The sequence below is a fragment of the Harpia harpyja genome, chromosome 7 (assembly GCF_026419915.1).
Source record: "Harpia harpyja isolate bHarHar1 chromosome 7, bHarHar1 primary haplotype, whole genome shotgun sequence".
Taxonomy (NCBI): domain Eukaryota; kingdom Metazoa; phylum Chordata; class Aves; order Accipitriformes; family Accipitridae; genus Harpia; species Harpia harpyja.
The window spans coordinates 31409470-31435329 of NC_068946.1; the positions used below are offsets into that span (position 1 = coordinate 31409470).

At 39.2% G+C, this 25860-nt stretch overlaps 1 protein-coding gene across 7 annotated transcripts in view; it reads right to left on the reverse strand.

The window, feature by feature from the left end:
* The window catches only part of OSBPL6 (oxysterol binding protein like 6), a 116067-nt gene that overhangs the window by 86943 nt on the left and 3264 nt on the right, over positions 1-25860 (reverse strand). The window contains exon 2 of one of the 7 annotated variants that reach the window (XM_052793499.1): positions 22389-22585. The exons of the other annotated variants lie outside the window; for them this stretch is intronic. The gene's annotated coding sequence lies outside the window, so the exon portion shown is untranslated. The remainder of the gene's footprint in view (positions 1-22388; positions 22586-25860) is intronic. 7 annotated transcript variants of the gene reach the window in all.

The following is a 25860-nucleotide window of genomic DNA, read 5'->3' on the forward strand; positions in this document are numbered from 1 at the left end:
AAGAAAAAAAAAATCAAAATTATGAGCCCATTGCTGTATTGTTACTTCTCCAGGAAAGCATTTTAGTCACAATTATTCATGTACCAGAATGGAAAACAGAATAATTTAAGTCTCATAAGAAATTATTTTCTCTTAGTTTAGACAATCAAACTACTGTTCTTAAACAGCTCATACAATGCTTATATCTGCTGATCAACTTTTTTGCATTATTCAGTCATTTGTCATTCAGATTTCAGAAAGAAACAAAGAATTTCCATTTTCAATTAAAGAAGTTAAATCCTTCAGCAGCGTTTGCCTACAGTATACCAATTGAAATGCAAAGATCTTAATATTGCAAAAATATCTTATTAGAGTATCAATAAAACTAATACTCCAAAATAAATTCCTCAAAACTCAGACCAGCTGCAGTAGTGTGAGAATCCGCAGTTGAATCTTTAAAACAATTATTTTGACTAGACTTTGTATTGCATATAATCCTCTCTTTGTTTTCTTCCCATTTGAACACAACATTGGTTATTAATTGCTTTATCCTGGAAAATACAATGAACTGAAATTATGACAAAATCTATTCTTTAATCCAGTGTATCATAAATCAATGCTGCAACAATTAACAGCACAATATATCTTGGAAAATTGTCTGCTGTTTAAGCAAAGAAACCCAACCCTAGACCAATAAGGATGATGCGTGTGAGATTCATCACTGGCCACAGTGCATCAGATTTCTGCATCACCATTCTGGCCATCACAGCTTAGTAAGCATTATCGACAGAAATTCAGAAGTTGCCCAGCTGCCCTTCCTTTTCTCTCTCTTCCCACCATCTCACAGATCCCATCTTCTCAGTGGGCTTTGCAACCTTTCCTTTCTCCAGCCTCAAAAATGTGAGGAAAAAACATTTCTACACTTATTAGACAATGTAAATAAAAAAACCACCTCACAAACAACATCATATTTAATAAGAGTTCATATAGTAAAATCATTTGTGACCTTTTTTTGCCTTGGAATTGACCCAGTCAACGCGACTACTATTGCAATTACAGTGTTCTAAAAGTTCCATTGTTTCCTTCCTCATTGCACACACTTAACACGCAGCACAGGTTCACCCTAGTCACCAGTGTTCATACTTAGTGTGATTTACAAAGTCTTGGATTTCAGCCTGGTCTAAATGCAGAGATTTGGAGAGAGAAACTAAGCACTGTTCTGAAGCTGCAGCTAACATATTTATACTAGAAATAAAGTACACATTTTCAAGCAGGAGTATTGGAACAAATGGCTTGATTTGTGTTCAGTTTGCCAGGTTTTACAGAAATGGGAAGACAACAGTCGTTGCTGGAAGGTATGTTGAACAACACTGGGTTTGACGTTTCTTTTTTCTTCATTGAGTCGGATCACGTTCCACTGTTGGTGCCAGCAGTCTGCCCACACCTGGCAGTGCCCGATTCCTCCACTGTCACATTTCTGGAGAGATCCTGAACAATCAGGGATTTATGGAAGACATGGGTCTGGTACCAAGCAGGAAGCACTGATGAACCTAATGGCAATGAGAAGCTTCTCAAGAACTTACATACTTCCCGAGTTAATCTTGATTACCAGACCTAGGATCAAGAACGAGTTTTTCCTCTAGGTCAAACTGCCAGGGCTTATGAAGAGACAGCAAGAAAAAAAGAAGCATGGCACGTGACATGCGAGTATGAACACTTTGCTGGGGACACATCAATGCTTCCAAGTCATTGCGGTACCTCAAGACAATGGAAATAGTCTTGCTGTCTTGGTAGTGCAATTCATGGTTTTATCTCTGGGATTTTGATACAATAGGACTTATGATGCTGGGTGTATTTCTGACTTCTGGCCACAGCAGGTGCTTTTACAGACCTGGACTTATTGTCCACTGCAGAACTGCACGTGATGCTTTAGGCTGGATTCAATAATTCAGGTGGTCTCTTTTGCTTCTGTACTGTCATGTTTCTAAATGGAGTTGGTATAAGCAAAAAGTAGAATTATTGCTAAAAAAATACAGGGCAGCTCAATTGGATTGCGGCAGGAATTGTATGTGGAGGTTTCTCCCTTGCGTTATGTAGCAGGCCAAGCCAAGACAACTTCCTATATAATCTTAAGAATTCCCTAATGCATATAGAAGTGCAGACCTGTTCTGAAAGTTGCCTGTTAAAAACAAATGGCTTAAGTTATTTGATTGGTTTCCAATATAAAAACTCATTATGCAGCTATTAACAAAAAATAATTGAAAGTATCAGTCCTAGAAGTGTATCCTGAACTGTACTGCACACAAAAACTCTGTAACCAGAATTCAGCTAGCACCTTTGGTTATGACGAGCATGCCAGTAAATACTTCATCTTATTTAGTTCCATATCTGTACTACATATGCCACAGTAACAAATTTTTAAGAAATAGTAGGAATATATCAGTGAAAGCAAGAGAGATGACTCATTACCAATGATCATCTGTCTCTGGAGTTGAGTGAAATGGGGGGGAAGGGGGGGGACTGTAATCTGACTAACATCACAGTGACTCACCAATCCACTTGACTTGCATAAGGATTTATGACAACACACTCCAACATACGAATACAAGCAAATAAGTAAGTAAAACAGCCCAGAGAGTCCCTTCCCAATCAGATTAATAGCAGACATACAGAAAATGTTTCAGGAATTCTATTTTAATCTAATAAAAATAATAATACATAGAAATCTCCTGGGAAATAGGGGATCAGAAGAATAGAAACTAAGAAGATTACACAGGCTGCAGGTAAAGGAGATAAATGGAAGAGAAAAAAAAGTTTTACAATTATCGAATGGTCATTTTCTTTTTTTTTAGAGGAGATTATGATGATTAGAAGTACTTTAAGTATTATCATGAATGTATTGTTTAAAATACAAGAAATTCTAGGTACACCAGATAGAATTTACTGAACAATCTTTGAAATATACAGCTCTGCAAAACACAAAGTAACCAATTTTTGTATTAAAAAGTAAATAATTTTTTCTTTCTTTTTTTGGTCAATATTTTTTAGTCAGTAGACAAAAGCTATGAATCTCTGTATACACATACCAGATAAAAGAGATTTTGACTCTAACGTACAAAGAAAAAAACGCTTCAATAAAATTTATTCTATTCCCTAAATGTTAGGGAAATTAAGCTAGGTGTCTCTGCTTATTATTTATAACATTCACACAAAGATAGGAAGAATTTTATCTGCAACTGTACTTTACAAATGTGCTATTCTTTATCACCTAAAATAAATAAAGAAAAATCTCTATTCTATGAACAGAGATGCTTTATCCTGAGGACAGTGTACCCAAACATATCATCCTTCCGTTTTAGTTAATCTTAGAGAGTAGAATCAGTTTTTCTTTTCTTTTTTTTTTTTCCCGAAAAAAGGGGATCCTAAAGTTAACTTCCTAAATCTGTATTTGGACTTGAAACTTAAACAAAACAAAAATTCCCAGTAACAGACTCAAAGCTCTTAAGAGAAATCTGCTCAAATTCATACAGCAGGGTGACTATTTTATATGCCTAGCAACAGCAGTTTCTCCAAGTTTATGAACAGTTTAGCAAAAAGGGAAATCAAATCAAGTCCAGACTCCCTAAAAGAAAAGACAGGTTCTTTGAAGTGGGGTACTCTGAACACTGAACTTAGAGGGACAGGACAGTGCAACTTTTATACAGCAGGTTCATCATTTTCTGCTACTGTGGTAATGGATGTTCATATAAGAAGCTGCATAGACAATCAAAACTTCACCTTGCTATCAAAATGTCATGTGATAACATGAAGAGACGCTGGTCAGATTATAAAATAAATAGGATGTGAGCAGAAGTGGACTCCATGAAAGAATCATTAAATTCATGTCAACTATTAAGCAGTCCAGAGGAGGGAGACAATTTTTGTTGTAGCTTGTGTTAGAGCTCTGTAACTTTCAAGGCAGTGCACCCCAATTTCTAAATGCAATTCCACATGCATGAGTCCTCTACAGTAATTGTGACTGTCGGCAGTAGCAGCTATATTAAAAGTAGCTGACAGAGCAGAGTACTACAATGACCAGCAAAAATTAGATTTTAATACATTAGGACACACATCAATGTAACAGATTTTATTGATCCCATCAAACCAAGCTACTGGAGAAAAAAAAAACCTTAAAGATGACATCATCCATAATGAAATTACATAGCAGAAAAGCAGTTAAAGGAGAACACAAACACTTCTGGACTAACAAGGAATGTCTTTCTATAAGAATTGAAGAAACTAGCACCTAAGTGGCAGAATAAACCGACTCTTAATGAGACCTCAGGTAACAAACAAACAAATACCTACACCTCTCACAGGAAAAACAATGAAAGAAGATATTTGTTTATTTTGTTGCTGTTGTTCTCTTCTCATGGCTTAGCTTTTATTTCGAAAGACTTCCATGTATTATAATTCTTTACTGGCTAAAGAAAACAGTCAAGATCTAAACCTCCGAACTGATCTGAATTTATTATAAAGCTCAAATGGTCTGAACAGATGGAACAAGTACTTCGTACAGTACATGAGCTATCCAAGAATTCACAGACTATATGTGTATAAAACAAGGAAAATTAGGTGGGTGAACAGCAGGAAAGTAGCTACAGCATCCTACTATGGATGTAGAGATGTGAGTGTGAGCCCTTTGTCTGGATAGGTGCCAAGGCCTTCCCGCAGTTATCCTAGCTGTAAATAGGTAGCTCTTCATTCAAGCTGAGAAGAAAAAAGGCAGACAGATGTGATACTAGCCATATTGCTCCCTTGTGTGCTGTTGGCTGCAAAATACAAGTGTGCCTTAACCACACAAGACCAATAAGCCACCTGCACCCAGAAGGGATCTTTGGCAGGTTTTGTATTACGGAAACAAACCCAAGTATCAAAACATCAGTAAGACTGTTGATTTCTTTCTAATTAAAAAAAAAACAAAAAACCAAACCAACTGAAATACAGATTTTTCAGCAAACACAAAAAACTGTACCTCTCATGAAGAAATACAGTTTTAACATAAGAATTACAAGATGCTTAAAAAGAGATGTTTCCCATTTTTACCCCTTTATACCGCTCCTTCAGCGTTTCCCATGTTTTCTCCCTGCTTTCCTTTTCTACATGGCTTTATTCTGTTTAAATGCTTCTTCCACATCAACACTCTTTCCGTTTGATTTTTCTCATTGCTTTGTTCCTGCATCCACAATGCAGAGCGCTACCACCTCTCCTTCCCACAGGATTCCTTTCCTTGTTCGTGTTGCTTTTTAAATATTTTTTTTTCTACTCCTCCATTTACTCCGTGCCTTTGTGTTGTGGTTTAACCCCAGCCAGTAACTAAGCACCACGCAGCCACTCACTCACCTCCCCCCGCCACCCAGTTGGATGGGGGAGAATATCGGGAAAAGAAGTAAAACTCGTGGGTTGATATAAGAACGGTTTAATAGAACAGAAAAGAAGAAACTAATAATGATAATGATAACACTAATAAAATGACAACAGTAATAATGAAAGGATTGGAATGTACAAATGATGCGCAGTGCAATTGCTCACCACCTGCCAATCAACACCCAGTTAGTCCCCGAGCGGCCATCCCCCCTGCCCCCTCTTCCCCCAGTGTATATACTGGGCATGATGTCACATGGTATGGAATACCCCGTTGGCCAGTTTGGGTCAGGTGCCCTGGCTGTGTCCTGTGCCAACTTCTTGTGCCCCTCCAGCTTTCTCGCTGGCTGGGCATGAGAAGCTGAAAAATCCTTGACTTTAGACTAAACACTACTTAGCAACAACTGAAAACATCAGTGTGTTATCAACATTCTCCTCATACTGAACTCAAAACATAGCACTGTACCAGCTACTAGGAAGACAATTAACTCTATCCCAGCTGAAACCAGGACACTTTGCTTATTTTCCACCACTTCAGCAGAAAAGATCCAAGCAGAGATAAAAAGCAAATGGGAAGCAACCATATTCCTTTGCTACTCCACTGTTTTGCATGTGGAAGCATGCCACTTCTGACAGAACGGTCCAACTGGCATCACAGCAATCCCTGTGGTATTTGACAAGGATGTTATGTTGCTCGGGCAATCATTCCTAATTGTCTTTTGGGATGCTGAGCAAACAAGACGGGGTTTTGCTGGTCTGTGTGAAGGTCACACTAGCACGGTGGTGGCGAACACAGGTTACTGCTATAGCAAGCAAAGCACTGAAAAAAAATAGATGAGGCAGCCCTGTATGCAATAACATGTCAATCACGTATAAAACCCAACCCATCCCGCAACTACAGTCATGTAAGATAATGTGTACAACAGTTGTCATGCAAGACTGCAACCACTACTATGCCAGAGACATAATGTTATTCTAGACTCATGCTGAAAGCAAATCTGGATGTTTCTCCTGGCTTGAAAAATTAAATATATTAAAAAAACCCTGTTTATATATAACAGCATCCTACAAGAAATAGATCGTCAACAACACTTTGGCATGGTGCTATTAACATATTTTAGAGATTGGGAAGAAAAATTTTCAGAAAGCAAGTCTCTGTTGAAACAAAGGCAGAAGCTTTAAGAGCAGGAACTATTGCCTCGAAGTTCCTCCAGAAGGTTCATCTCAGTATATGAATATTTTGCATCTTAAAAGAAACACACCATATGCTGGGATGGCTTTTCTTAACTAGAAAAGTCTGCCTTATATTTTTGGAACAGCTGAGTTTTTCCTTGGGCATGTTTACTGACGTGTTTCATAAACCTCAAACCCTTAACTGAAAAAAGAACCTACTCTGGCTGTATCAATAGTGGATTTTTTTTAGTTCAGAGACCAAAAGGAGAAAAAAAGGAGAAATTTCAAGTAACTTGGGGGAAAAAGTCCATTTCAACATCAAGACACACCAAAATGATCATTTCATTGCAAATGTATTCAAATGAAATTTCAGCTTTTCAAATTTTTCTCCATTTTTCCTTTAATGGAAAATTTTTGCTACATTTAATCCAAATTCACTAACAAAGGTACAAAACCACAACTCTTCCCAGAGTAAAATGAACCAATAAACCACACTTCCTAATCTAACAGGACCAAAAATCCTCTTCTGTGGATCCAAGTACTGCCTCTCTATTTACAGATCCACGCGAGCCTTTCCAGTTTTCATCGCCCATGGAGAGCCGTGTGACAGATGCCACGCAGAAACTTACAGTGGATCCTTTAAGACCCTACCAGAAAGATGGAAAATAACCCAAATTTTTAATTGTGTTTGCTCTGTTTTCACTTTAGTCTCTCCCCTGTAACACATAAAGGTTTCTCCAGCCCACATTACTGGATGTAATGTCTGCCTTCCCGGAGCTTCTCCAAACCTACACACCCTGTAGCACACTGTAATGAGCACATATACATATCAAATTTAAAGTCTAGGAAGTGACTGGACCAACTAGGGAGGGAAAGATGTATCTCAAGCCATCTGAGATGCCTCCCAGTCCGACAGCGCCCAGGGAAGTGCCGGTAAGAGCTGTACTTTTCTACGAATACTGTCTTAACCCTTTTTTTTTCCCCCATGGATCATCACAGTTCCCAAAGCCTGAGAATAGCTCCCACTAATAAGAGATACAACTTCAGCAATTTCTGGTGGACTTATTTAGCCACAACTGGTCAGAAAGCTCTGTTATAGTGTTTGTTTAGCTAGATTTGCAAGCACTTGCAAGTATTTGGGGCCGAAAAACTTTCTTGGCCTCTATTAGTTCCAGAATGGGTGGTTCTTCTTATAAGTGTTTTACATTTTCAGACATTTTTCCCTGTCCAAGGAAAGCACTCCAGTTCTCTAATACAAGAAAGCAGATTTTACCACTGAGAACACTTGAACAAGACAACCATCTGAGAGGCCCAGGTCACAGATAACTGACTATCAAGATGTTCTGCATCCTGAAACACTACCACTAGCACTTAATACACCAACAAGGTCAGTGATATCCTGCCATTATCACTCAGGGGCTTTCAATTTTCATAAAACGTACTCAGAGGCATTTTCAATTTCATAATGATGTTTTAACATACATCATATAAATAGATATGAAAAGACATTATTCTTATTTAAGCCTGGAGGAAGAGACAACAGGAGTCATATTTCTCTATTATAAATTATTATGCATTTTGAAATGTTAAAAAAAGTGACAGTGGTGGACTGTACCCAGGAGATAAATAACCGGAAAATTAAAGTAAGACTTGTCCTTACAACTACTACTGTTGACAGTGTGTTAATTTTCTGAGGAGCTATGTAAGTAAATGATGAGTTAAAATATTCCTTGCACTATTTGGTATTATGAAGAAAAACACCAAAACAACTTAATGTGGTTTTTTTGTATTTGTGTTCTGTTTTCAATTTTGTGATAATTTTTGGAAAACACTTTTGCTTGTCCAGATATTTATGCGCAGGCCTTGGAGTTTACAGCACCCGTAGCCCTTCATCCATTTCAGCGAGGCTCCAGGAGGACACTGCTTGAGCGCTTCAAATCGCAGGGCAGAGGTATTACAGACTTACAGACTCTTGCTGCACTTGCGTATCCACACTGACCTTCAATAAAACAAATAATTTTTAAGGAGTCTATACTATACTTATAAGTAGGACACTAGGATGATACCCTAAATAAATAAATAAATAAATACACAGCATAAACTATCAAATAATTTTTTTTCATATCAAAGATTATAAACTGAAATTTCATACAGTACACTAGCACCAAAATGAACAGCATTCTCTGGACTCTCCGCACTGACATACAGTCAAGAGGGAAAGGATACATGGTCTCTTTTACTTAGATTAAAGGGTGACCTAAATTAACACTGGGTTAAAGATAACAAAAAGACCTCCAGCGGCAAGCAGCTGAACGTAAATCTGGTTGTTTCAATTACTGTTGTCATGATTTCTCAGGAGGAAGAAGCACAATATTCACCTGCAATTCTATTAGGACTGATTTTCAACCCGAAGATGAGGCATTTATTACCATTAGGTATATACTTATGCTGAAGACAGGACACTAAACATTTTCTTTCATGATGACATCAGACTTCATTCTTGTATCATTAAACATCCCCCTCCCCCGTCCCCGACCCCCCGACCCCAGTTGCCAGGATCCTATCCACACCTCCACCCCTTGCTGTTAACAACCACCATAATATTTTCTCTGTGGTCTCGGCCAGAGCCAAGATGATGTGCTGGCTATCACAGACGCTGATCAAAGAGGGTTCATTAAGTATCCCTCCTCTCTCTGCTCACTGACTTTGACAAATCAGGGAGCACTGTCCCTACTGAGAGCTGCTTATTCTCATGTGAGATGCTGATAAATTTGGATTTTCCAGAGAAAGATTCAACAAAATATGGACAGGATTCTAATGATAAACTTGTATGAATAAAACTGGTGATCAAAATACAAGCATCCTCTCCCCTCTTCAGGGGAATCACACGTTTATAAAACAGAACAGTTATGCACCACTGCTGAAGCAGAAAATGGGATAGAGGGGTTTACTTCATGTTTTGCTGGCCATGAAGACCTAAACAGTTTGTGCCAGAAAATGCAACTCAAGTCATCAGGTTTTTCTGAACTTCTAATGCCATACAACCCACAGTTTGAAGTTCAGCATCTCCTTTTTAAGCTTCTCTTACTGTTGTCTACTGAGAAATCTCCTAACATTATCTGACAGCAACCTCTAGGCATAAGAGTAGGCCTGAAAAGTATATTGCATGCAAGAGTAATGCCAAAAGTATAAATGATAAAATGCTACTATATTAAAAACCATAAAAGATACAGCAAAAATAGAAATACAGGTAAAATTTCTCCCTCTGCTCCTTGTTACAATTCACAAATTATAAGCTCAGGTTATATGCAGGGCAGGTCAGTATGTGTAAATTCACTAGAATAAAACTGTTGGACTGCATTGACTCTGAGTCATCTATCATCTAGACAGTGAAAATATATTGTGATATATTTATTTATACATAAACATTATCTCAAAAAAATACTCTGTATTACCAGTCATAATACTGTCATTTTTACAGATAAATACACCTCCAGAAAGTTACACCAGAGGACTGAATTACAGAGAAGCATCCAAGTTCTACTCAAAAGTGAGACCTAATCAGTGTTTTTCAATTGAAACTTTTCATTAATGTGTATAGTGCCACTGAATGAAGACAGATACTCAACCTAGCCACTTCTTTTTTTTTAAAGGCACTTTAGGACAATTTCATACCCCAACAGCATAAAATATTTTGTTAACCTTGACACTTATTTTATCTCAATATCAACTTTCAAGTTCTGTTACAATTTTTTTTCTTCCTTTGGAGGAGAGATCACTCCAACTGTAACGACAACAGTGATTTTATTAAGTAACTCACTTCATTTTTGCAACATTCCTTAGTCCTTGACAGTAGCTTGGTAAGTCAGCATGCAGCCAAGTATGTGTCAGCAACCTCAGCCAAGATGCCCATAGCCATTTACACAGAAGAGAAACTCCCCTGCTGTATGCAATACCCGTTCCAAAATTAATCAACATCAGAAAATAGCAGTAAAATAATTCTTGAAAGACTAGCAAGTAAATACGCTAAGGAAGAAAAAAGGACTTGTAAGGTTAACTGTATTAAGGCTACACAGCAACACCTAACAAACAACTGTTTTTGGGACAGCCTCCCGACTACAAAAATTCTAAAAGGCAGATTAACAAGGTGAGAGGGGGGGGAAAAAGCGCTTTAGATATTCAGTTTGAAATTGCAGTGCTCGGGAAAGAAAAATCTCACATTCGTCCTTATTTTCTCTGATTTTTAACAAGCATCCTGAAGCAGGAAAATTGCGTCTATTCTACCAAGCAGGGCTTCACCCATGTATTTGGGAAAGTTTGGAAATATACTTTCCTCAGTTTTTCTTTTTTTTTTTTTTTAAACTCCCTCTACAGCTGTGCAAGGCACTGGTCTCCAGTTCTACACCACTCCAGTCAGACCCTCAGCAAGACAACAGGCAACTGTGACAAACAACTGCTATGAGTTTGAAGTCTACCATCCACTCCTTTCAAGTATTTATGTTTTAGTCTTTGAAACTATTTGTAAAATGACATGTTATCTCTTAAATCTAGTAATAGCACTGGAAACTGTTTGCTTAATTTTGACTTTCTGCCATTTGCTTTCTCCTTTATGCATTTCTCTTTAACACTGACTTTGCCTCTTACAGCTAGATAGTTCAACAGCAAAGATAGGAAAATACGGTTTTGTGCGCAGGCAGAATTGGAACATGATACTAAATGTACTGAAGTGTGTAAAATGTTAATTACAATGAAAAAAAAATGAAATATGTTGCTCAGCTTGCTGCAAGATTGCTAACCAAAGTATATAGCTCCAGAGGTTTGTAGATACAAGCATGGCTACAGCCATTGCCCGAACCAGCCAATATCTGGCCGTACAGCATGCGCTCGTGCCGCAGCTGGACAAGGTACGCAGGTTTATAAGCTCATTCAGAACTGTCCATTGCAATCTGCAATCAGGCATAACCCAAAGGGGAAAATATTTTGTCACTGCTTAAAGTTTCTGACCCTGTGTTCTGAACAAGGGAGCCCATTTGCTAAATTGTGTTCTCCTCATACCCTTTTTCTGAGATACACATTCCCCATTTTTATTTATGTAGGTCTTTTGTAGATCATCAAGTGAAACTCATACCATACAGTCCCTGCCAGCCACTGCTAACAAATGATGTGGCTCTTATGTCCCGGCAAACTTTGCAGCAACAGTAAAAAGCAAACATCATGGGAGAAACCTCAGCAAAATTCTAATACCATTATTTGCCGGGTCCATCTCCTCCTAGAACGCAGCATCATTGACCTAAAGTACTTTTATTTCTCTACTTCTCATGTGGCAGAGCAAATGATGTTGCCTCCCGCTTTCTGCTCATATGCGCACACGCCCTTATTAGCAAAACGGAAATAATGAGCAAAACCTAAACTTTGACATTTGCTATCTTTCACTTTTGACCCATTGAGTTGCCTTTGATCATGCCACTCTTGCTACTCTCGATAAATCTGTGGAAACAGAAATGCAAAGTGCATATTTGCTTCAGATAATAAAAAAATATTTTCGCTAATTCAAATGTACAGTATTTTCAAAAGATGTGTATAGGGATATCTAGAAGATCATTAAAGCAACAAACAAAATTTAAACATTTAATACGTTTGGCTTGCTGCCAACATATTAATCAGAAAGCTTTATTGATATAGAGAACGAACTGCTTATTGCTTAATGATTGTCTCTCTGTAACTTTACATACCAAGGACTGGTGTTTGTCAAGAATTAAGCCTGTCAGAGACTGGTACTTGGGAGTGATGAGCAAGAAGGAACCATGAGTGATCACAAAACTTAATTAAATGTTTGATGAATTTACGATCTTGTTAAGAAGGCACAAGTAGAGGCCTTGCCTGAATAGATAGGGCCGGAAAAGATAACAACTCCTGCCTTTGTTCTCATCCTTGTAGATAATTTAGCTTAAACTAGCCAAATGGTTCTATACTACTAATGAAAACTTAGATAATAAGAACACTAACAAGCACTGATGTATCAAAACATGTAAAGGACCATAGTGCACAGAATCACCTGAGGAGGGTCAAATAGCAGACAAGTGAGGAAGACTATGGAAGACCACCAGAGACCTTCAATGCGCCTGCGTAAAGGACATTTACATATGCTAATAGTTTCCCAGAAAACTAATGAATATGTATAACATTTCTCGGAAATCTAGTGAATATGTATGTAGAACATGTACTTAACCTGCACAATCAAACCCGACGGTGTGCACGATAGGTGGAACGATCCCCCGTGCATCCAGCGCTGCCAATAAAGAATACCTACTTAATAGTTAATCAAACTATTGAGTTAGTTTCTTTGAATCAATCTGGCGACCCAGGTGGGACCTGCTCTGCTCGGCTGCAGGACCCGCTGAGAACAGGACTCCCTAGGGTACCCCCGGGATTTCCCGGAGGGACTCCTTGCCTCAATCGGATCACTGCGGGAGCAGACAAGGACACCATCTAAAGGAGTAAAGGTATTCTTTATTCTTTTATGTTTATTTTATTTTTGGGACCGGTCATTTGTAAAACTATCCATAAGTCATAAGACAAAAGTAAACTTATGCAGGATGGTGTATACCAGGTAGCTAGCACCCTTGGTATACATTTGGTGTGGTATATGTTTGGGTGCTTTTGTTTTGGTACACTCTGTATGCTTTTGTACACTTCGTGTGCTTTAGGTTTGGTACCCACTCATGTGCTTTTGTTTATGTTTTGAATTTGATCTTGACGTTTTTGGTTACTGAATGTAGTAAACGGCTATTGGAACTGAATTACGGATATCGTTTGCGGATTTTGGTCTTTGGATTGCAAATTGAAACGACATAAGACATTAAAACTGTGGATTGAATGTTTGAGTGAATGAGATGCAGCTCAGCTGCAGAGTGTGTGTGGAGTTCTGATCTGCAGTTTCGTAACTCCGTAAGGGGTACGGCCGGAGACGAGCGAAGTGTGACTCACTGATGACTGGAACTTGAATTTATGTGTTAGCGTTGTAATTGTAAGTTTGAGTTTGATTATCTTAATCATTTTGTGGTGTTGGTGTAAGAAAGTCCCTGTGTGGTGCATCGTATAAATGTGGGTATTTGAATGGTGTCTTTTACACCCAGGAAATGAGTGTATGCCCTCATATGTCCTGGAATGCGTGTGGTGCAAACAGAAGTTGCAAATAGATTGTGGAGGGGATATTGAATGCCCTGAGTGTCGGGTTTGGACTCCCTGGGACAAGAGGGAACGGGCTACGTATACAGTTGAGATTGTTTGTGGTTGGAAAGATAAAAATCTAAATGAGTAATATGGGAGGTAAACAAAGTGGTGGAATATTGAAAAAGAGCCCCTTAGGCTGTATTTTGGATCACTGGAAGGAGATAGGGGGACCGCCAGGTGGAAGTGTGGATAAGAAAACTTTAATAAAATATTGCAATCAGTGGTGGCCTTTATATAAGTTAGGCGGTGATGAAAAATGGCCCTTGAATGGGACACTGAATTATAACACTTTGTTACAATTGATGTTGTTTTTGAGACGAGAAGGAAAATGGGATGAGGTGATGTACACAGATATGTTTTTCACTTTAAGAAATCGTTCAGAATGGCAGAAAGAATGTGGTATTAATTTGGCCCCACAAGATCCTCTTGTGTTAGCAATGGAAAAGGAGCAGAAAAGGACTACAGGGAAGATGAAGAGATGTTGTTCGGCATGTAGTATAGGACAAAGATGTGTAAAATTAAAGGAAACTGAGGAAAGAATAGATTTTGTTTTTTCACCACCCTTACTACCTCCAACACCCGTAGAAGGTAATTTTACTGACGATACGGGTGCGAAAGAACCTGATGAAGGTACGAGCACGAGAGATTTAGGTTTTACTCCTATAACAGCTCGCACCCGGAGTAAGGTCAGTCCAATAATCCAGGGTCCCTTAAGACAGGCAGTAGGAGCTACCGGTCCTATGAGGATTAAAGTGCCATTTACGATGAATGATTTAGATTCATGGAGGGAAATGGTAAAAGGATATCGGGATGATCCTGAGGGAATTGCTAAAAGATTTGAGTTAATCATTAAAAATCAGGATCCAGATTGGAGAGATATTGATTTGATGTTAGATGCCTTAACCGAAACTGAAAAGCAATTAATAATAAAGACTGCTCGGACTCAGGTCCAAATTCAAATAACTGCTGGGGTTTTACCCGGTACGGTAGATAATCACGTACCGAGAACAGACCCCAATTGGGACCCTAATGATGACAGTGATTACCGATTGTTGAAAAATATCAAGAATGGATAAAGATCGGTATTGAAAATGCGATACCAAAAGCAGTTAATTGGTCAAGTCTGTATGCAGTAAAACAAGGTCAGACTGAAACTCCCACAGAGTTTCTTGACCGGTTAAGAACAGCTATGCGAAAATTTACTACCTTAGATCCCTTATCTGAAGTAGGAAAACAACAGTTAGTCTCTTTGTTTCTAGGACAATCTTCAGAAAATATAAGGCAAAAGCTTCAGAAACTAAAAGAGCCTGAGATAAGGGACTTCTCTAAGTTGATAGAGGAAGCTTGGAGAACGTATCGAAACAGAGAGGGGGATGAGAGACGAAAATTGGGAAAAGCTATTGCTGCAGCTACAGTAGCTGCGCTGGGAAAGCAGGACAACTCCCTTCGTGGGAGGGGTCGGGGAATTGGAAGGAGGGGAGGCTCACGCCAGCCCCTAAGATGGGATCAATGTGCTTATTGTAAAGAAATAGGCCATTGGAAAGGACAATGTCCTAAGCTAAGTGGAGCATGAACTGTTGTAGCCGATGTTACCTCTGGTCAATGAGGGGGACCAGGGGAATCCACCCTAGCGGATCCACTGGTTAAAGTTAAGCTAGGGAAAATAGAACGAGAGGTGGATTTTCTTGTAGATACGGGAGCATCCTATTCAGTGTTAAATCAAAGGTTGATACCGGAGGATGAAGAGTTTGTGACTGTAGTGGGAGCTACTGGCCAGCAGAAAAAGGCTTATTTCCTAAAACCGCTTAAATATAAATTGGGTAAACAAATAGGAATACACAAATTTCTGTATTTGCCCGGATCTCCAAAATCCTTATTAGGCCGTGATTTGCTAGAACAATTGGAAGCAGAAATTGTTTTTGAAAAAGGAAAAATGGAATTAAAAATCAAGGAAGACCAGCTAATAAACATTTTAAGCCTGGCATTAATACAAGCTGAACCAAAATTTGAAGTACCTCCGGAAATCGTTGATCAAGTATATCCTGGAGTCTGGGCCTCTGAGGTTCCAGGAAAAGCTAAAAATGCAGCCCCTATAGTAATTAAGCTGAGACCAGGAGAAGAACCTGTCAAAGTTAAGCAATATCCCCTGAAAATAGATGACAGGAAGGTGATCAAGGAAATGATTGACAAGTTTCTACAATATGGAATATTGATTGAGTGTGAATCAGAATATAATACACCTATACTACCAATTAAAAAGGCAGACAGGAAAAGCTATAGGTTGGTCCAAGATCTGAGAGCCATAAATAAGATTACTGAAGATATACATCCAGTAGTCGCAAATCCATATACTTTGTTAACAAAACTAAAAGATAACCAAGTTTGGTTTACCATGCTGGATTTGAAGGATGCCTTCTTCTGCCTGACCTTAGCCGCAGAAAGTCAGAATTTGTTTGCTTTTGAATGGGAGAATCCTGAATCTGGAAGAAGAACTCAGCTAACGTGGACAGTATTACCTCAAGGCTTTAAGAATAGCCCCACTATCTTTGGAAATCAATTGGCGAAAGAGCTTGAAACTTGGGTACCTCCAGACAATGAAGGAATCTTGTTACAATATGTGGATGATCTCTTAATAGCTACTGAAACCAGGGAAAGCTGTATTCGATGGACTGTGAATCTTCTTAATTTTTTGGGTTTAAGTGGATATCGAGTCTCTCAACAGAAAGCCCAGCTGGTTCGACAGCGTGTGACCTACCTGGGACTTAAAATCTCGGGAGGACAGCGGGAGCTCGGGACCGAGCAAAAAGAAGCCATTTGCCGAACCCTGGAACCCCAAACGCTAAAAGAGCTGCGGACCTTTCTGGGAATGACAGGTTGATGTTGCCTTTGGATATATAATTATGGATTATTGGTAAAGCCATTATATGAATTGATAAAGAGGGACCAGTCAAAATTAACTTGGACTGGAGAAGCACGAAACGCATTTAAGCAACTCAAACGAGAACTAATGAGAGCTCCTGCTCTGGGACTGCCAGATATTTCAAAACCGTTTTGGCTGTTTTCTCATGAGAGACAAGGAATAGCTTTGGGAGTACTAGCACAAAGACTTGGTCCCTATAAAACCATGGGACAGAAAATAACAGTGTTAGGCTCCCATACAGTTTCAGCGGTTTTGGAACAAAAAGGAAGCCATTGGCTCTCACCCCAGAGATTCTTAAAGTACCAAGCAGTGTTAGTAGAACAAGATGATGTAGAAATTGTAGTTACTAACATTGTCAATCCAGCCTCTTTTCTTAGTGGAACTTTGGATGAACCAGTGACACATGACTGCATAGAAACAGTACCAGCTATATACTCCAGTCGACCAGACCTCAAAGAAGAACCTCTGGAGGATGCTGAAAACTCCTGGTATACCGATGGGAGTAGTTTTATAAAACAGGGACAACGTAAAGCAGGATATGCAATCACAACCACCCAACAGGTAATTGAATCTAAGTCATTGCCTTCCGGAACTTCAGCCCAAAAGGCAGAGATAATTGCCCTTACCCGAGCATTGGAATCGGCAAAAGGGAAAAAGATAAACATTTGGACAGATTCTAAATATGCATTCGGAGTAGTTCACGCTCACGGTGCAATTTGGAAGGAACGAGGATTGCTAACTGCTCAAGGAAAGCAAATAAAACATGCAGAAGAAATCTTAAAATTATTAGAAGCCGTAAAGCAACCAGAAAAGGTAGCTATCATGCATTGTCGAGGACACCAAAAAGGAAACACAGATTCAGAAATTGGAAATCGACTAGCAGATTATGAGGCTAGGCGGGTGGCAGAAGAAGTGGAAGCAGAGTCATTATCCCTAATACCAGACGGTAAAATCCAAACTGTAAGTACAAATCAGAAACCAAATTATTCGAAGGAAGACCTAAAATTAATTGAAGATCTGGATGGTAAAGTAGAGTCAGATGGATGGGTTCATTTAGCAGATAATCATTGTTCAGGGATATATAAATTATAACATTTCAGTTTATAAAAATTAAACTGAAGAACAAACCCTCCACAGTACCAACACAAACACTGACAAATTCCAGTGACTACAAAGATAACACAAGCCATCACACTACTGAATGAGCAGAAAACGAACCCATGATAGGGATCAGTTTCAGTTTCCTACGAAGTTTAATTTCCTCAAATAAAACATTCACCCTCTTAACTTGAGGTACTTGAACAAAGGCTTTAAAAATGCCACAATCACAATTCCATCATTATTTGAGTATTTAACTCATAAACAGAAGCAACAGTTGGCAAGGAGAATAAAATGACAAGCACTAAGTATGCATTATACAAAATATAAAGATAAATAAAGATTAGCTGTCTGGGAAGCACACAGAAGTCAGAGAACCCCAGAATCCTCATGCTTCCTCATTTATCCTTTAATGGAAAAAAATGACATAGCTGAAAAAGTATTGATTTTCTGTGCTGCAATCTGTGGGAGCCTAAAGAATTGAAAGTAATTTTTGCAGCATACTGAGATTGTTTAAAAAGAAAAACTTCGGAGAGTTCTGCTTGAATTACTTTCTGGATCTCACAATACACAAATACATTTATTTCTGTTCAAACTTGTCCTTCTAAGTGAGGAACTTGCATTTGGAAGCTGTACCATTACATTTAAATCTGCTTCAGCATAGTTGAAATGTATAATCCACCTTGACAAAATCACCAACATAAAGCGCAGAAATATTTCACTTGCTGCCATTAAGAAATGGCACCTTACACTGCTATTAAGCACAAGGCCTGTTAGCAAAATAACTGATTTGCCTTGGTATGCTTAACACTGTGAATTTCCAGGCATTTTGTTCTCAGAGGCTTTTTTTCCTTTCATACTCCCCAGCCCCTGGCAGCCCCCACCGAGGATCTCCTGAGATGGCAAACGACCCTCTGGAGAAGCACGGAAGACTGCGTCAGCCAGGATGCACGAGGGGCAGCTGGAGGGGAGAGGCATGGAGCACTGGCAGCCTGGACAAGGGGACATGCCTGTGTGCCCAGGGGGATCGGTCAGCCTGGGCACAGGACCGAAATTCAGAGAAAGGTGTATTAACGCGTAGGGAGTGACCTGCGGAGGAAAGGCAGAATGAGAAAGAGGGCAAGAACTGAGAAAGCACACCTCATTGCTGGAAACCCAGAGAAGCAATGAATACACCCCTGGCACACTTGTCTTTAAAAAAATTAGTTTCAAAATGTAATGAGTGCAAACTAATTTCTTTATAAGAAACTACATTTCATTTATAAACAGATTTATCTAACGTTGGTGGTTTTTTCAGTGTTATATCACACAGCCATGACACATTTGTCATGGCAAACTACCCAAGAACCAGCCAAGAAAGCAGAACTACACGTTCCTCAAGATATCTGCGGCCTAAAGAGCAGTTCATTTCCATTAGCTTTCAACGTGGGAATGTTGCCAGAGATGTTGAAGTATGAAATTAATAAAGCTGCCGTGCCCTCCACAAGCATGTTCTGCATTTCTCAGCACTGAGCGCAGTGTCCACAACCAGATAAAGCAGGAGAACAGAAGAAAGAAAAAAGATAGACAGCTTACCACTGAACACATGCAGTGGCATCAAGAAATAAAACTTCTTTGTTATAAGATACTTCCCCACTTCTAGAGAGCGCTATGAGCCTAATTTACACCAATCCCAGCTTAAATAGTTCTGGTTTACTATACTGAAAACCCCTTCAACTGATATAAGGTAGCATACTTCTGTTGCCCTCAAGGGAACATCACTATATTTATCAAGTCCTTATTGTTAGTCCCTACCTACTTTTTTACATAGCATTATTCTTTACTGCATCTTTGAAATTATTTTTACTGACTTACTATAAATAACACAAGTGAAAAACAATGAAGAAACTGTAGAAAATGCTGAAGTCAATATATTTAAACTTTACAAAAGAATGCTGTGTAACTTAAAAATAATTCAAATAGTAAATAGTATATAGAATAGTAAAGAGATATAGCACAGGTTTATGACTGACATTATTTGATAGCTTTATGCAAAATGATTGAGTTAATGTGCTCACAAAGTTAAGATTAAAGCATAAAAATTTGCAAATGCTGAATAAATCTCTCCAAATTCTGAAGAACATTGAGGGGGAAATCCAATAATGAATATATCAGAAAGTAATTATACCAGAAACAGCATAAGGTGGCAGGGGCTAATAATACCACGGTGTATTTGCACCACAAGCTGGCAGCCAAGGGCCAGTACAGCTCTGGACTGGACAGTCAGCAGGTATCAGAGCTAAAGTCAACCATCCTTCTCCCCCAGCCCGTGTACAGTCCTGGTACAAGGCATTAACAGTTTGAATAACATTTCAACTATTAGAAAGTGCACACATCATAGGGAACAAGTATATATTTGGATCTATAAAGGTGGTACAGTTAGGAGAAAAATGAGGCAATCAGGAAGGCACAAAATGTCAGGAGAGCTATGAACAGCGATCTGTTACACAGCCTCTGGGGTCTAGGCATTTCAAGCGGGAAACCTAAAACCCAAGGGTATTAAGAAAAATATCACAGCTTTAGGAAGGGCCAAGCAATTACAACATGGCTGTTTTACCACCTCCTCTATCTGACCTTACTGTTCATAGGTTCACAGTACATTGATTCGGCCAAAATACTGTGAAAAACAAAATAAAATTATGAATTGGAGTTTGTAAATTTTAAAGGCAAAGAATCTGCCACTCTCTCTCCTCTTCCTAGTGTAGCTCACAAGATTTTACTTAGATTTGTAGCACATTTTCTCTTCTGCAGGCAGACGGACACACAGCAGCTGTTACGGAAAGGATAAGAGCTATGAACCCAAGCTGCCACATTCATTGTTCCATCTAGGAGCAACCAACTACTTTGCAGATCCAACAGCAATCTTTGCACCACCAGAAACGGAAATTAAAAAGCCTATCATAGATTACTTTTGAAACTGCTTCTATTCCTTCAGCTCACAGATACTGCGTAACCATGTGGAGCTACTGAAGAGTCCTGTAAGGGTCTGAGGGCCAGTCAGTTTGGCTAACTCTAATCCTGGTACTCCGACCCAGTTTGAGGCCTACCCCCTTAATCCTCAACTCAGATTTCACAAGAAAACACAAGCATTATTGTGTTAATTAGAGACAGAGGCCACTCTAATTATTAATTGTAAGCTCTGTCACACAACGGTATTTATGGTGACAAGGCAGGGGACAGAGTGTGCAGCTACTAAAGAAAATACCTTGTAATTTTTTTTAAAGATTGTTTTGCATTGCATGTCACACTGAATCATATACTGCAAAGTGACCACGGGTCTTATATGTAGGTTACACTACCAGTCATAGGAGGGACAGAGAGAGGCCTGCTCAGTGGGCCACATGTATTTTAGATTTAGCTTCCTGTAGCGTATTTGCACACCCACACAAATACAGGTGACAGTTAAGGAGAGTTATAGAACTTTCGGGGGGTTTTTTCAGTCAGAGAATGGGTTACTTTTTGCCCATGATTATGTCACCCAAGAACATTAAACCAGGTAGCAACTATGACCTGACCATAGTTACAGGCACAAAAAAGCACAGTTGTCAGGTGCAAGTGAACTTGGAAAGACAGCTGACAGGAACAGGGGAAAAAGAAGATGGATTTTATGCATCAACAACCATTACAATGAAAAACACAGAATTTGTATGGCTAGAGAGATAACCTTCCAGTACCAGGGGCACACCGATACTTAGCATCCAGACTCATCCTCTGAGTACCCTATAAGTTCCATTTCATATCAATCCCATCCTTCTGTTTTCTGCAAACATCTTCTGAAGAAAGCTTCTTTTCCAGAAAGATTAAGACCAAGAAACACAGACTTCAAACACAGAAGAGACATAATTAGTTCCCAGAGGGATGCATGCGTCATGCTTACATTGGGGTCAGAGGGACCCCAAGATGACTCAACACCAACTCCAGTCTCAGATCTCAACAAGCTGTTTTATTTTGAAGCCTTTTCCTTTTAACCAAGTATCATTTCCATCATCAGCTACCACCTTCTCACCCAGCTGACCCACTCCACTCTGAAAGAAACATCTGTCACTAAACTAACCATTCCAGCTTCCCACATACAAGCTGAAAGACCCTTTATCTGGTACATTTATTGCCATTTCTGTAGTTCACCATCAGTTATTTTGCCTTTCCACTTTCCCCAGAAGATCAAGCCTTACCAGGGGGCAACATGGCTAACTGGCACCTTAAAGATAAAGGTATAAAAGAAAGTAAGTTGCCCCGCTGCCAGTTTCCTAAAAGTTTTCCCACTCTAGAAAATAAATTAATTTAAGAAACTTCTATCTTGTGGCCAAAACCCCAGAAATCATAATCTGAGATGAGCCATGGTCTATCTGGATTTGTTTCTCTCCCACTTCGCAAATCACAGTGCCATTACTTTACAAACAAGATTGAATTTTATTTTCAAAGACAGGATGGGAGGAAAGAGTTAAAAGTTATTTTCCTGAACAAGATCACAAGGGTGTCAGGCAACCCTGAGTAGATCAGGCATAAAAATGCTCATACAGTAGAAGTAGAAACAAGAGCCCACCTGCGGTCCCACTGCAGAAGCAGGTTGACCACACACAGGAGAGAGACAGTGAAGGCAGAGGTGAAACAGGAAGAGTGGCGATTCACAAGATTGGAACCATTCCAGTAAGATGTTCACCGAAACTTCTCTTTACCCAAATCCTGTTTAACATCTCCTTATCCACATTGGGTTTGTCATAGGGGAACGGGGTGGGGTGGCTGCAAGAATAGAAAGACACCACTCTGTGTCACATAATCCAGTTGTGTTTTATTAAGCAGGATGGGTGCAGCATTTGTGTTCCAGCTTGTCTATTCTATGACACGCAAATCAAGGTCCAGGTGACTCTGCCACCATAGACCCTGGGGAACAGAACGCTCACCCCAACCACTCAGCATGTCCAAGTCCTGGCTGGTGGCCTGGACCTCACACCAGGCTGTTCCCCTCCAGCTCAGCCTTCCAAGTGTCAGAGGTATGTGCATGTCCCATGTCATGCTCCCTCATCCCCTGCAAGTGAGGCTACTGCTTTAATTATTTACTACTTTCTCATTTAAACTGTCAGCATGAGCCATCAAAGGTCTCACCAATTCCACAGTCTATATCTAAGGTCAATTAGCAGTCACCACCAAGATTTCAGTAACTCTTTGGTCTCCCACCCCAAACATGTTACAGGAAGCATGAAGCTGGCAACAGTTACAGAACAAAGTTCTGCTATTGTTTTTTCATTTTCCAGGATTAATCAGGTCAGCTAGAGCTGGGCAGATGTAGCCAAGGTCTCCTTTGTATGGGCAGGTAGCCTTCACCCCATGGCACAGGTTTCATACGGCCTTTTCTTTGGGCAACCTGAGCTTATTCCATTTTTCAACAGAAAACTTTTCAGTTCATCATCTGAAAAAGGATATCTTGAAATCAATCTGTAGATAATTCTTACACAAATGTTACTCGTTTTGGGTTTAGTTGTTTTTATAACAAAGCAATCCCAGATATATGCCCTACTGTACTGATGCAAAGGATCCAATACATTATTTCAATACCTTTGAATCCTTCACAAACATAATTCACTAACGTAATTGGAAAAAATATACGCTACAGAACAGCTTTGTACCAACAAAACAGCATATACGTTAGAGGATTGGACTACATTCAATACCATATACAGATAAATTAATCCAGCCTTTCAAGTAAAGAATCCATAAGGTCCTTAGTGTCTCTGCTTGGACTAGAAACATGCAAATCAACAGGGACTAAGCATAGCCTTTGTGATTTTTGTGATTTTCACAATTTTCATGTGAACTGAGAAGTATGGGGTTTTTATATAGTTTATAGGCTGCAAGCATTTCCATCTCTCAATTTCCACAGTAAAACAGGGAAAAGAAAACTCTTATTTTAGCAGAGTTATGAACGCAAGCAGTCAGATCGCACTGGGAGAGATCATAACCAAGACTGGACTTCCTATCTGCTAAATTCTGGGTAGATTCAACTTATCCACCTGATTGTCAGCATCCCAACATAAGGCAGAAAAGATTCATTGGAGGGGGAGGGGCTTAAATGCCACAAATGTGAAATATTTGATTGAGGAACATCGAACCTTTAAGAGATGTCCAGGGACTGCATTCTGCTAGAAATACAGATACCATGCCCCAGCAAGGAGACAGCAAAAAAATCAAGTTTCCCAGAAGGAAATTGATTTTTTTGGTGGAAAACTGAATCTTTGAATCTAATGCAACATGACACCTTCTACTTAAAGTTCTTGCAACTCTGTATTAAGCTCACAATCAATTAGAGATTTCTTTTCTTTACACCTCAAGTTAATGTATCCATTATTTCCTTTAAGAGAAGTGCTCTCAACTAGTATTAACATATACTTACCTTTAAGGAACACACAAAAAAAAAAAAAAACAATAAGGAAATTATTTAACTTGGTTTCAAAATGCAGCTGCTCTCTCCACTACAGTGAGGCATTTCTAAAGATCATTATAAAGCTCTCCTAATCTTTAGGACATTACAACTGCCATACATTCCAGACCCATCCTCTTACTCTTATTTGATCTCCAATTTCCTCCTCCTCCTTCAAAGCTTCTCTTTTTAAAGGTATAGATAACAAGTAATGAGACACAATCTTTTTTTGGTTTCTGAGTTGGTGATGGAGGGGCTCACATTGAAACCATTTAAACAACCAGTCTGTAGTTTGCTCAGAAAGACAAGCTTGGAAATGCAGCAGCTCCGTCCCTGCTGCTACCACCCATAACTGTATATAGCCCTCAGCACATACTGACACATTTTACTTGGAACCAACTCCTAAACTAGCTGGAAATTCTGCAGGGTTAATATACATACTTCAGAAAAAATAATTCAGAGTTTCTAAGCACCATCTATTTTTCATTGTAAATAGAAAATAGTAGTGTCTGGGTTTGGCCTTTAATGCCAAAACAGTTCACATTAAAGAATAATTTAGGTTGGAAGGAACCTCTGGATGTCATTTGGTCCAACCCCCCTTAAAAAAAAAAAAAAAAACACACACACAAAAGAAACCCCACTTCAACCCTGTTTTCTCCTCTTTCAACAGTTGTCTCTAGCATTTTGGTATTGTTCACTTTTTTCCTCCCTTAATATATTAACGAGTCTATTCAGCCCAGAAGTCTCCCTAAAACACAGGAGTTTGACTGTCTATACATGGTAACTCCTGTGGTCTTCCCATCTTCCACGTTTCACATTTAGCTGTCCTCCCTTTCACTGGCTTATCAGCTGTCAGCACCAAAAGGTTCCTCCATCATTTTTCAGCTCTTCTGAAAAAAACAACCCCAGAGAGCGATATGCTAGAAACACCATTCACCGGGATATATACAGCGGTGGCATTTAAAAAAGACTTTTAACTGCCTTCATGTCTGTGTTCTGACTTACAGGAAACAGCTGAAGGTTGTAGGTTTGTATTTACAGCTCAGAAAACATAGGTATGGAGATAGTGAAATTAATTACAAACATACATAAATAGCACCATTCATAGCATGAACTCTACTAGTAGAGCCTGTAGCGATAGGACAAGGGGTAATGGTTTTAAACTAAAAGAGGGTAGATTCAGACTAGATAAAAGGAAGAAATTTTTTACTTTGAGGGTTGGGAAACACTGGAACAGATTGCCCAGGGAGGTGGTAGATGCCCCATCCCTGGAAACATCCAAAGTCAGATTGGACGGGGCTCTGAGCAACCTAATCTAGTTGAAGACGTTCCTGCCCATAGCAGGGGGGTTGTACTGGATGATCTTTAAAGGTCCCTTCCCACCCAAACCATTCTATGATTCTATAATTTCATATTCCTTAATATTTCATAATATTACAGCCAAATTCAGTTCACGTTACCTGGCACCTCATTATGCAACTTCTTTGTCATTAGACTTCTTAACAGCTGGAGAGTTTCCCTATCTATCACCAAAGCCATGTTTTGAATCTGTCAAAAATCCAACATCTCTCACGTGGCCTGAGCGTGTTTACTTTCATTT